At 28.8% G+C, this 13,850-nt stretch overlaps 1 protein-coding gene across 13 annotated transcripts in view; it reads left to right on the forward strand.

Annotated features, from left to right (window-relative positions):
• Positions 1–13,850, forward strand: part of LOC142332333 (uncharacterized) — a 64,392-nt gene that overhangs the window by 22,376 nt on the left and 28,166 nt on the right. For all 13 annotated transcript variants that reach the window (XR_012758256.1, XR_012758261.1, XR_012758265.1 and 10 more), the window contains exons 2-3: positions 11,271–11,410; positions 11,706–11,885. The gene's annotated coding sequence lies outside the window, so the exon portion shown is untranslated. The remainder of the gene's footprint in view (positions 1–11,270; positions 11,411–11,705; positions 11,886–13,850) is intronic.

The following is a 13,850-nucleotide window of genomic DNA, read 5'->3' on the forward strand; positions in this document are numbered from 1 at the left end:
TGCTTGATTTAAGTACTCGAATTATCAGAGAGATTTTCTTGTAACAAAATTCAGAAATTAATTATAATTCAAATTAAACATAATCTGAGATTAATGTTTATTAAATTGTCTAATATTCGGATCTTCATACCTCAAACATTATGTGACTTAAACGCGGTGAGAAATCTGAGAGAAAAATAATTATTAAAATGCTGAAAAAATCGCTTGTTGAACCAAGACTCAGATTTAAACAAGTTTGTATTTATAACGAAGTTATTAGTTATGTAATTTCACAGCCGATGGTAAATAATGGCGTAATGCGCTAACATTTAACTTATCACTCCTTCATTCGAGATTTGTAGGATATGAGAAATACCAAATCTTGCTGGGATTAAACCCAGAACTTTCCATTGACGCTACTACTCTCTCCGTCGTACGTGTTTCCTCAGCATCATTCAGGAAATGCTATTATTCTGTTTTATATTTGGGCTAGTTATAGGCTGAAATTTTTTCATTGTATTTTATTCATTTATTAATTATTAACTCGTAACAAAAATAAAGCTAATTGGCCAACCCGTTAATTTAAATAATTATCGATTCCTCGACTGTTCCGCTCACAAAATCGTTTTTCTGCATTTACACTCTCAGGCTGTTCCTTCATAAAAATAAAAATTATAGGAAAGTAATTTGGAAGTCATAAAATCTTTGTAGGCATTTTATTAAAAGTGAAGAATTAAACTTTAAAAATTAATGATTGTCTCCACCAATAATATTTTATGGGGCCCGGTGTATATGATTTTTTTGGCATCTTATAAAATTGTCTTTTATAAATTTTTTATTATTATCATTTTTTTAATTTCAGAAATTAAAAAATAATAAATTGTATTATTTTTTATTGTTATATTTATCAGAGACATGATTAGTCATAAATGTGTCATAAATAAAGTACGATTCATTTGTCCGCTTGTTTAAATGTAAACATCTGTCATTTTTTTCTTAATTGTTAATGAACGAACTTAATTATTGTTAAAATTATTAATGTATGAATCTTTAATTTCCTTTAAAATGTTGAAGAAATAACAATAGTAAGTTCTACGTCTGTTCTAGCTAGGCAGCATATTTAATATACAATTAAAAATGTGAACTTAATTAAAAGTATGAAACTATTGCAACAATATAATGAATGATTAATTCAATGTAAATTTCAAGTAAGATACTTGGTTACTTATTACTTGGCAGTTATTTAATGTATACACAACCAACGAATTACTCCGCGGCTGGAATTGTTGTACAGGTATATACAGCCTTCCCTGCGGTGAAAGAAGTAAAGTTGTCATTTGTACGACTGAACTTCATTTCCGTTTTCAAAAGGGTAGTTACGTGAAACTGCTTCTTCCTAATTCTCCTTAGCGAATTCGCCAGCCGTAACTCTATAACAAATTTTTTTCGGACATAAGTTTGTAGAACTTCTTAATTTCAAGCTCTGGAATCGGTTCCCAAGTTTTTTCACTTTCTTCCTATATCATTTTGTGTAGGTATATGTATATATAGTTACATAAATTAAAATATAAAATCTATAGTTTATATTTTTTATTGTTTTTAAAAACATCATTTACGGGAAGATATTTTCTTAACTAAAAGTTTGAATAAAGTTTATAAATGCAATGCGTCGATGAACTTGAACGTTTAAAAATATCTAGATGGGATTGCTCTCCTGTCACGGTGAGTAATATAATTTTTTTTATTTTACGAATTAATTTCAAACAATCGGTACACGGTACATAAAAAATATGTCAGATTAAAATTAACTTTGATTTGGCTATATTTATTCCTTATAATATTTAACAGAACTATGATTAGGCATAAATATGCTGGAGGTCCGATAACGAAATTATTGCTGGGAGTGCATTTTTGGTAAGGAATTAAATGATCTTTCGACCACTCAAAATTTGCGCGCGCCCACACGCACCGAAGAGAGAGCGAGCGAGAAAATTCTCGCGCTGTCTGAGGCAGACTAATGTTTAAGAAAGGGGGTGATGATACTAACTGTGATGTTACTTTTACTTTCCAAGAGGGACTCTTACTTTTATAATTGTGGTCTCTTAAGTAAAGTATACGTTTTCATAATAAATTCTTACAGTATTTTGTATTTCATTTTATTCGCTTGTAAAATATTAAATCTCGCATTTTAAAATATTTAAACGTTACCAGAATGATAATGTTATTACTTATATTTACGAGAGTAAACAGTAAAAAAAAATTTGTTTACTGTAGTAAAAAAGTAGTACTAAGTACTTACTACCGGGTTCGAATTCCGGTCAGAATTGGCTTTTTTATCAGCTTTATTAAAATTTAAAAAATAAAAGTAAATGACGAACTGGATGTCGGTATATTGTCGATACAAATAAATATATAAAAACACGTATTTGATATTAATATATATAAGAAGCATTAATAAATTTAATATGAGATGACTAATAACCGTTAGTAGCCGCGTTATTATGGAGACAATACCGCCCTTCTGTCGGAGACTCGCTGACAAACTAATAGTAGAGCGTTAAACAGCCTTCAATAAACACATGCCTTACACGCTGCAATATAAACTCATATTTCGATAAATAATTAAACAAGTCTATAATATGCATTATAGACGGTTGGATTAAAAAATTCCAACCGTGTCCCCACCTACGAGGTCGGTCGGCAAAATGTTTAGTTGATGCTTGTAGAAGTATTAAATAACATTATATTTTCTGTACTTATAAACATAAAAGGATTACATAAATGTAGGAATGTAGGTTGTTTTTAGTCTTAACGCAACGTTGTTGTATTTATCTGGCCATCTTGTTAGAACCTGAAATTTAATCGAGTTAACTACAAGTTTTACTGATTATTCTTATCCTTTAATGCTTTATTTCATTTTATAATTGTTAGCTTCTAAATCTGCTGGTCTCGGGTTTGATTCTGGGCAAGAATTTTGTGTTTTTTTTTTTAAATATCTCACTAATTTCATCTACCTCTTATTCCACGCTCGTTAAAATACAAGTGTAGGATATTACGAGGTCGTACTGTAAATAAAGCTGGAAAAATTTGATCTGTTATTATTTAACATTAAAGTTTTTGTTTAGTTAGAAAACTACTGTACAAAACCGATCAATTTTATCGTAATAATTTTAATATATTTATTAAAATTAAAGAAGATTAATTATTATTTTTAATAAAATGTAAATATAAAATAATCGACCAATCATAATTTAATTTAATTATGTCGGGTGTATATATAAGAAAAAAGGCTATTAACGTTGTTACTCACATGTAAGCAACTGTACATGTATTTTGTTGTATTTTAATTGTACCATCACGTGATCAGTACTGTCCGACGGCAGCCAATCAGAGCGAAAGTAGCCACCTGCGTTGTTCAACAACCCCCCTCACTCCGTCACACCATCACTCGCATAGTCTAGACTGACTGTTGTTTTTACTTGATGTCATCCCATAAAAATTAAACAAAAAAATAACTAACTACCTCTAATATTCCTCTTTCCTAAAGTCCTCCATCAGCGTATGACCCCGATACAATTTTATAAATTATATTTATCATCGGCTATTGAACAATTTTTATATTTATTAAAATATTTGTTACTATAAAAAAAAATATTTTATTACGTTTATTTATTATTGAACATATCGTTTTAAACGTAATCTGAATTTTTAAAAATATAGTGAAAAAATATAGTACCTTCAAAACTAAAGTGATACACCGATGGTACACTAGGGGAAGCTTTTTATTTAATCACACACACATAGAACATTTGATTACACATAGAACTCCATGTATACATGTGTTCATCAGTAATCAAAGAATTCACACACACGTGCACATGGACGTTGAATCCCGGTCAGGCATGGCATTTTTCACAGACGCTACAAATCATTCATCTCATCCTCTGTACAGTAATGCCTAACTGCGGCTCCGGAGGTTAAACAAAACAAGGGATAAATCTGTTACCAGATTTTTGCTTTTTAATTTTAATTAAAATAATAAATAACATTTACTTCTTAGCAAATGTTACGCATTCGTACACAATTTACTAAACAATTTACACGAATCACGTTTACCGGTACAAAACAAAGTTCTGATATTTATTTATTTTTTATTTTATTTACAATTTAAAACTTACATGATCATCCGTCAGACCTAAGTCTGTCGACAGATATACTAAAGAATTATTATTACATTATTAAGTGGTTAATGCAATAACCAATTTTATGTAACAACTAAAGATATTATTAGTTTTTATAATAGTTATAATAGTAGTACAATTATAAAAATTAATTTAACAAAATTAAACTATATACTTAAAAACTAATGAACAAATTATTTCTTTAATATTTGTAATGTATTAGATTTAGTAACTAAAACTATATTCAAGAAACAAAACTATACTTAATTACAACAACGAATTACACAATATCTTGTTGCAACAATTACATAAAGAAAATAAATAACTAAGCTTTAACCATTCAACAATACATTATTTATTGATTTACAATAATTATCAACATTAAAAAAAAAAAAAATATAACTATAATCATGTTATAATTATCTGGACTGCCAGTATAAATCCAACATGAATCCTGTTAGTACCTATTACGTTATAGTTAATGCCCACTCGATGAGAAGTTTTTTTAAATCATTTTTTTTTCATTTTTACATTATTGAGGTGATTTAAAGAATTAAGTAATGCAGGAACAACATACTTCTTTAATCGTTTACCGTAAGTATTATTATATCTATCTGTAATAAAGCTCATCGCTCTCAAATTGTATCCACTTTCTACATTTACCCTGTATTCACTGTTGTAAAAGTTCCTAAAAATAATTAAGAATTTAAGAACTTTTACAATATATAGCCGTAATTGCAAAACTTAGTATTATATTTTAGACAGGGTATACGTAAACGTAATAAATGATAACGATGATGCAAGTTAGCGTTTTATTAAAACGCTTGAAAGCAACACAGTGTGATTTGACTCGCTGTAAATGAAATCGGTTTAGTCGTCTCGTTATAATTTGCTACCTAATTAAACGGTCCAAACATTTTACATAATGTACAACAGAAATGTTACTATTAATAAGAATAGTATTTATGCAATTAGCAATGTTATTTCTTACTGAGAAGTGGATCGCACAAACTTTATCCATGTTTAAAGTTAGGATTTGCACGCCGGCTCGGTAACTTTATGTAAGAATTTAGTTTCCACGAGAAGGTTTACAAAGGTTTATTCTGTTTTTGTTTGTTGATTAATGCATTTCCAAGTTGATGATACAGTGAAATGTATAACAGGACTACAATTTAATTTATACTCAAATTAGTGACAGCGTAAATCTAAGTAGGTTTTCAAACAATGAGAGTTATATTCAATGGAAATATCTGTAATACCACTAAGTTAACAAACGTATCAAAATTCTAAAAAAAAAAGTTGTTTTTCTCTTCGTATATTTCTGTAAACTATGTTTGAAAAATTCATTCTGTTCTTCGATAAACGGTAAAATTAATATTTTTTCACGTTTCAGGGCCGGCCCAAGGCAGTAGGCAAGGTAGGCGACAAGTCATAAAAATATATTTCGATTACTTGAATCTAGAAAATAGAGTATTTAAATCTTCTCTGAAAGTAGTAGGTACTAGTTTTAGTTGTCGGTAACTCGTTAAAAATGTAATTTTTTTTTCAATAAAATAATTATCGGTAAATCTGTAGTAGTATTATTATCTTAATTTAGTTATATGCCATTTTTCTGGTTAACATGGTTTTTTATAATTCTGTTTTTTTTTTTTTTTTAATTTTTACATTTTTTTTAAGCTTGGGGTGGAATTTTTGGGGTTTGCCTACGGCGGCAAAAACGGTAGGGCTGATCCTGCGTGTTTATCTGTTTTAATTTGACGCGTTAACTTTATTCTCATATAAAATGGAAGAGTAATAATTCAAAATTAATCGAGATAAAAGTTAATTAATTAATAACAAAGGAAAATTTATATTTCAAAAAAAGTCGATATTTTAAGGCGCTAACAGGAAGCGGTTACACCGCTTATAAGGCTGTTATCACAAGATCTGACTGACAAACACTGTGTTAAATGGCAGTAAGCATCTCATTGTAACGCACGCTGTTTATTTTCGTGCCCCTTTTCTCATAATGTTCCAGTACTGGGCCTTTACTGGTGAGTCCCAAGAAACCGTAAGCATCAGTTTTCCTGCGGATGGTTGGGACTTGAACATTTTTTTGCAGGGAAACTTTTTTGGGTGTTTCCATTCCATACTCTGCCATTTTCTCTCTGGATCCATGTTTTGTCACCAATGATGATGTCCCGTTCGTTACCATAGCGATCCAAATGTTTTTGGCAGATGTCCAAGGGCGTTTGTTTATGCGACTGTGTGAGTTGTTTTGGTACCCATCTTGCAAGAATGTATGAAACCCAAGTCTGTTGTGGATGTTTTCGTAGGCAGAACCGTGACTAATTTGCAGACGATGTGCCAGTTCATCAGTAATTACTTGTCTGTTTAAGAAAACCATGTCACGTGCTCAGTCAATGTTTTCCTCATTTGTGGGGTTAAACAGACATCCGGCTCCTTCGTCATGTGTAACACTTGTGCGACCATTTTTGAACTTTTCAATCTATTCGTAGACACTCTGTTGCGGCAACACACTGTTTCTGTACTGTAGCAAAAGTCTGATTAATTTCAACCCCTGATATACCTTCTGACCACAAAAAACGGATCACTGAATGTTGCTCTTCTTTGGTGCTAACAGAATGCGGAGCAGCCATGGTTAATAGCAGGGCAGTGATAAAGGAACTAATCTGCATCATCAAATCTGCCCAGACATACTAAACTTAAACCACGCATGCATCATCTACGCAACACGACAGTACTACATAAACAAAAATATAACTAAATTGCAGATAATAATTGACTTACCCTCCTATTTACATACAGAGAAAGAAAAAATGGACTCTAAAAAGGCTAATCTAAATAAATTAATAATATTTTTATGGGTAATAGACATTTTGTATTATCAATTTTCTTGTTCTTATTTTATTTTTAAAATAAAAAAAGAATGTTACAAAAAATAACAAAAAATGTATATGGTATACATATGTATCACTGCCCACATGGTAAGTGCACTGACTGTGAATGGTCCGTGGTACATATATGTATGTACCAAGGCCTGACTGCCACAGATTTGGTAATGGATGTCCACTTTTGATGGAAATTACATTATTTAATGCTTAAGTCTACCAACCAAGTAAAAAAAATATATTTTTTTAGGCCCCAGAGTTGTACCCTATAAAAGGTTAAAGAGATGAATGAATCTCAGTCATTCAATTCTTGGGTTGAGATAAGATGATGATCAAAATGAAAAAAAAAAATGATGCGATTGGAAAATCCGTAAAATAAATTTACGCTAGTGAAAATGATTCTAACAAATATGACATCAACATTCAGCCTTAAAGACTCATTACAAGTCTTATTAAAGATCTTGTGCGGCTACTCTTGTTATAAAAAAGTTAAAAATCTTACAGTAATAGAATGTAGATTAATGATGCGTCCAAGAATTTGTGGATATTTCAAACAACTTTTCACTTGTTAAAAATAAATATTTTTATTAATAGTCTATTAATTATGATTCTGGCCATCTAAAAATATTCTGCTGTAAGATATTTGTATGCAGTTTATTCAACTTATGAATTTATATTGTTCAAGCTGTAACTTTCTTCTACCCACAGTAAAAATATATAAATGACTCTTATATTTATTGGTTGTTCATAATTAATTTTAGGGTTCTATTATAATGTTTATTTCATAATAATATACTGTATGTTCAAAAATTTTAATGTATTGAGAATTCAAATTATCTACGTCCTGATTTGTTTGAATTTTTAATGTTTAATTAAACATAATTTCTATGTTTTTAATTTTTACGTTTTTAATTAAACGTGAATGTCTCTTTTCTTTTTCCTTTTTTTTGAAAGCATTATGTATTCATTTTTTAATTTATGCATTAGGTTGAATCAATTACATTTATTACCAAATTACAGCTGGATTTATAACAAAAGGTCTTCTATAAAATTAAAAACTGTAAATAAAATTATTGAAAATAATGAATGCTATAATAAAAGATAAAGTTAATTCTTGAATTTAAAAATCATAATCTGTTTACAAATATAAAAAAATAATTAATTATTCAGAAGTGATGCATTAGTAAAAAAAAAAAAAAAAACGATATACAATAGTTAGGTTTCTTAGTTCTAGTTTATAAAACTGGAAATGAAACTAATGTCAAAAAAAAAAAAGAAAAAGAGGGGTAGTATAAATATTGAACAAAAGAACTAAAATTTGAAAGGATTCAGAAAAAATTCTAACTTGCTTTCTAAGCGATTATTACCCTGAGCAATAAATATAATAAGCGCAATTAAGTTTATTAATTTCTTACAACTAATAATGACTACCAATTAAAAATATAAATAGTGTATTTCATTGATTTTTTTGTCAGAATTATGAAAAATCATTTTAATATTTTATTTTGTATTCTATTAAAGTAGTACTGCCAAAGAAACTAAGTTAATAACCGGGTCTAAGCCACACCATCAGCCAGGTGAAAATAAATTATAGTGTGTGATTACAACAAAGAATCTTCTAATAATTTGTAATTAAAGAATATTTCTAATAATTTGAAAAGTTATATTTTACAAACCAGGAATAAATACTAGTTAATTTGTGATATAATATACATTATACTTGTTCTTTTGTGTGTATTTATTATTGTTGAAGTTTGAAGAGAATCTTTAGGAATTCTGAAAATTACAAATTCATAATTATTATTTAAACATTTAGAGTCTTACATAGCTGCACAATGTTCAATTAAAATAAAGATGAAAAAGGACTGTAAATCTAACAAGAATTTCCACTACAACTGTTGGCAATCTTGGCCATCACTTAACAATTCTACGCAGAAAAAAAGATTTGCACTAATTAGCATAATGTTGCTAGCGTACAAGTATTCTACACAAACATGGAGAGACTATTTATTTTTAACCGATGACTGAGACAGAGAAGGGTTTCAAAGAGAAGCTTTCTCTTTTGTATACAACTAAAAAGTTTTACTGAAAATAAAAACTTGTTTTTCCTAAATTTAACTAATATTGTACTTATGTTTACACTAAGATACATTTCTCGTACAATATTAAATAATTTAACTGTAATCTGGTGAATATTTCTTGCTCATTGTTTCAGATTCCTCCCGCTAAAGTTAATGAACAAGAAAAGCTGTAATCACGGCAAACAGGGCTGTAAATAAGAAAAAAGTATATTAAACCCGTTAGCATAACACCGACAAAAGTTAACAATTTTTTTATCAGAATAAATTATATGTTAATATTGTGAAATTTAATAATTGATATTGATCACCTTAATTCATTATTTCTGACAATAATAATTACAAAATAAATAAATCGCACATTTGATTTAAATAGAGAATTATATTTACCATTCCTCATTAAAATAAAAACAAATTGCTCTCTTCTCAATTATGTATTGTTAAAACATATTACCATGAATTACACTATAGAGAAATGCTTTTAATATATAGTGTTTTTTGTGCAATTCAAATAATTTTTATCGTAGCATTCAATATAAGTGTTACAGACTTGATTTTACATCAGATTTACTTCTATAAATCAATACATACACTCCTCTTCTAGTGGTTATATAAAATAATCAAAAAATTCAAATAAAATTTTTAAAAATCACAGTATTGTTAAATTTAAAGAAAAATTTTAACTTTAATAAACATCAACAACTTGTCGATTCCCACCGTTTTAAAAAAAAATGTTATTCTAGTTATATGCATTTAATAAGGTGAATACTTTTACCTAATAATAATAATAAGGTGAGTACTTTTTATGTGGTGGGCAGGGCATTTTGTAACGCAAATTTAAAGAAAAACTGATTAACAAATTACATAGCCTAATCAAAAAATTACATAGCCTAAGTAATAACATAATATGTAATAATAATCAATATGTAATATATGTAATATTAATCAAATTACATAGCCTATGATATTACCTTACCTAATATCTGTTTTCTTTAGTTTTCTTCTGAATCATCATCAGGAATACCCTTTTTCATTCTCCAGCAGCAATTGACAAGCGTCTTTAGGCACCATTTTCCCTAGAAGCATGTTTCAGTCTTTGACATATTTTGAGGAAAGAGTTCATCGGACTTATCAGTTATATTATTAAAGTTAAGTGGAAAAAATTTCAAACGTGAATGTAAAATATGTAATTCTCCTCTGTTAATTTTATCCATTCATTTTTTGCAAAGTCTTTTTTATAATAGTTATGATGTTATGTTTGTCCCAATTTTTATTTCATGTCCTTTTTTTTGTCTTTATTATCCCATTTTTTCTTTATCTTCTGTACCCAACTTCACATTTAGACACAACTACATTGTGGTAAGAATCAATGTCTCTTCGTGAATGTAATTTACATCCTATAATTTATTTTGGAAATCTCAAAGCAGGTCAGCCCACTTAACTCTTCTAGCTTGACCTGTCCTATGTGCACGCCTGGCTTCATTAAGTGTCCCTCTAGCTTGGAGGATGCCTGGACAGTCACCACCCCTAACAATCTTTGCAGTCGCCTTCTTGCTCTGAGGCACTGGCTATGTAGCTTCAACTGGATGGCTCAGCAGGAGCCTCTGCAGCCTACCACAGAGACAGGCTCATACTTGGCCTAAAGCTGTCGCCCCGCAAAATTTCACTGTGAAATACCCACTGGTCACACGTGAACCGTCCACCGACCATGATCACATCGATGAACCGGCCAGTACATCCCACCCTGCCGCAACTGAGAACACACATCTATTTAGATATATTTTTAACTAAACAAAAATATTGTTTGGCAGCTTCTTCCTAAGTTTTTGTTTGTCTACGGTATTCTTTTTTTTCTCATGTGATCTTTGTTCTTCAGTAAATGTATTACATTTTACCATCAGTAGTATATCTTATCAAATTACAAAAAGAATTCTATGATAAGTTTAAATAAATTTCATTGTGAAATACAGAATTGATTGTATAAAATATTATAATCCAGATAATTAAAACTCTGCAAAAAAAGTAAAAAGATTTTCTCAGTACATTATGAATCTTTTTTTAATAAATTACAATAATAAATAAATAATCCATGTAGAATTCAAAGTTTGTTATCAATAATTATTATTATTATTATGTTTCAGAGGATTTGAACCAATTTAGTAAAAAAAATTTCTTCATGTATTTTGGGAGAGAGGAAAATACAAAATTAATTTTTGACTTTGCCAGAAGAATCCAACAACCTGATAGATTTTCCAAGTCAATGTGGGATAAGGCAATTAAGGTAAATTTTGTTGAACTTTTAATGAAGAGATAAAATTTGAATCTAAATGTAAATCCTGATCATTTTCTGAAATTAACTGATAAATTTATGTAACTAATACATACAGGTATGTTCACGCCTTACTTTTGCACTTAATCTTTATCGCTACTGATTTATTGCATTTACCTTGTTCTTTATATCTAACATTTTAGCTTTAGTATTCTGTAACATCTGAAGAAGGTACTGTGTATCTAAATACTGTTATGTCTAAATAAAACTAGAGAAAATTAAAAATATATTTCTTTTCATTTTCCAGTTTTTTATTATGGATTTTCACCAAATAAAATCATCATCTGTCAATGATTTCCTCACATTTGGTTTTCAACCAAAAGTACCTTACACTAAAGATAAATGAAACTTAGAACTGACAATAGGAGCGCATCAGCCAGGAAAGTACAAGTCGCAGGCGTTAGGAACTGGATACTTAATAATAAAGGTAAGATAGAAAAACTCAATGGTGAAACTGGAATATTTTAAGTCCAAAAAGCAAATATCACCCTACAAGCTAGAAACTATTTTCAAATGGAAAATACTTTTATTCCACTAAATCTCTTGATGAAACTACCACATTTTTTTTCAATTTTATGTACAAAAATGTATATTTTTGTTTTTCTGGTAATTATTTGTATCACAATATTATATTTTTACTAATAATGGACTTAAAATAGTTTGGCTCAATTAACTTCAATTTGTTTTTGGACTTGGGAGTAAAACCAAAGTATCAAAAAGTTTTATTTTTTAGAATTTTCTATTTCAATATAAACTTTCACGGGCTGGTTATAAAATTTAATATTTTTAAAGATTCAGGAACAAAAATTAATGGAGTAATTGAAAGTTATGATTATTTAAATTATAGTATGCAGGTTTTCTTTAGAAAGTAAGTCTATGTGAAAATATTTTTTTTAATAGATAAAATTAGCAAAATAAATACAAAATATTATTTAAATTGAACAAGATAATAAAATAAATTGCATAGAGCAATAATAAGAAAACAAAATAATATTATGTCAAAATTTTTTTTTGAATAATGCATCATTTTCATTGTGAGAATCTTCCTAAAAAAGGTAGCCTACCAGTCCTATTGAAATAATAAAATTTAGCCTACACTAATAAGAAATAAGTTATAACATCAAAAAAAAGAACAATATTTTCTATATGATTTATTGTAAACTCGTTAATTTTAACAATATCCACAACAAAATAATAATACTGTGTTTAGTAATAATATTATGTCCATTCACAATCTAAATAATCATGATTAATATTCTCAGTTGTTGGTATACTTCTGAAATATAGATATTCTTCATCTATTCATTTTAGATCAGTACATAAATCTTCATACTTTTGTTTACTTTGGTCTTTTATCTCTCACAATTGGCAAAAAATCTGGAAAAAATTAAATTTTTTCCTTGTATTTCTTCTCAGGTCAGCTTTTTGAAAATATTTTTCAAATGAAGTCTTGTAGAAATATACACCATGTTTCCTCTTAGCTACCTGGATCCACATCATGTCTGTAATTCGAGCGTCTTGTTCAGTTAAATTATTAAAAATAAAATGTATAATACTTTTTATTTAAATACAGTATTTTATATTTTTTTTATTAAATTACAATTTTCATCCTAGTGTAATAAAGAATTAAAATTTTTAAAATAGCTACAGCCATTCTTTCAATGTAGATATTCTTTCCACTTTCTTTAAAAATTTTCGCCAATCAGAGCATGTTATTTCCTCGGTTTTAATTGTTTTTTTCTTCTTTTTAATTATGCTGTGATTGTATTCACTTTTGCACGAGTGTGCCCAGGCAACAATTATTTGTGGTTGATAATTTGTAAATTTTTCTATTAATTACATGTACATTATAATCATATCGTGTTTTTTATTTTGGCTTGAACAATTATTTATCAGACCAGATATTAAGTTCATATCATCTTGCAAATATTTCCCTGCTCATTTTAAGAAGCATGATGATATTTCATTTCCTCTACACCCTCCAGTGGTTTCATCATAATCGTGCAAAATGAATCTGTTGTTTTTGGATCATCATTGTGAAAATTAATGTCCATAGCTCTCCGAGATAAATTGATTGTTTGTCATAAAGGAACGGGATAGGCAAGAGTTTCTGTAAATCCACCATTAAAAGTTGGCTTCCTTTAGGATTCACTGGGAATGCAGTCATAAGATTTCTTGAAATTTACAAATGTTATCTCCTTGTCTGTTTCTTTTCCTGTTGTAATCCTTTATTAGCTTGAGATTTATGATCTGGTCTGGACAGTTCCTCCAGGATCTGAAACCTCCCTTGTATTCTCCTAGTTCTTTCACAAGTTGTGTACCGATCCTGTTGAGGATGATTCTTGAAAGAATTTTGTATGTTTTGTCTAGGAGTGAGATTCTCCTGTAATTG

Source organism: Lycorma delicatula, chromosome 11 (assembly GCF_047948215.1).
Source record: "Lycorma delicatula isolate Av1 chromosome 11, ASM4794821v1, whole genome shotgun sequence".
Taxonomy (NCBI): Eukaryota; Metazoa; Arthropoda; class Insecta; order Hemiptera; family Fulgoridae; genus Lycorma; species Lycorma delicatula.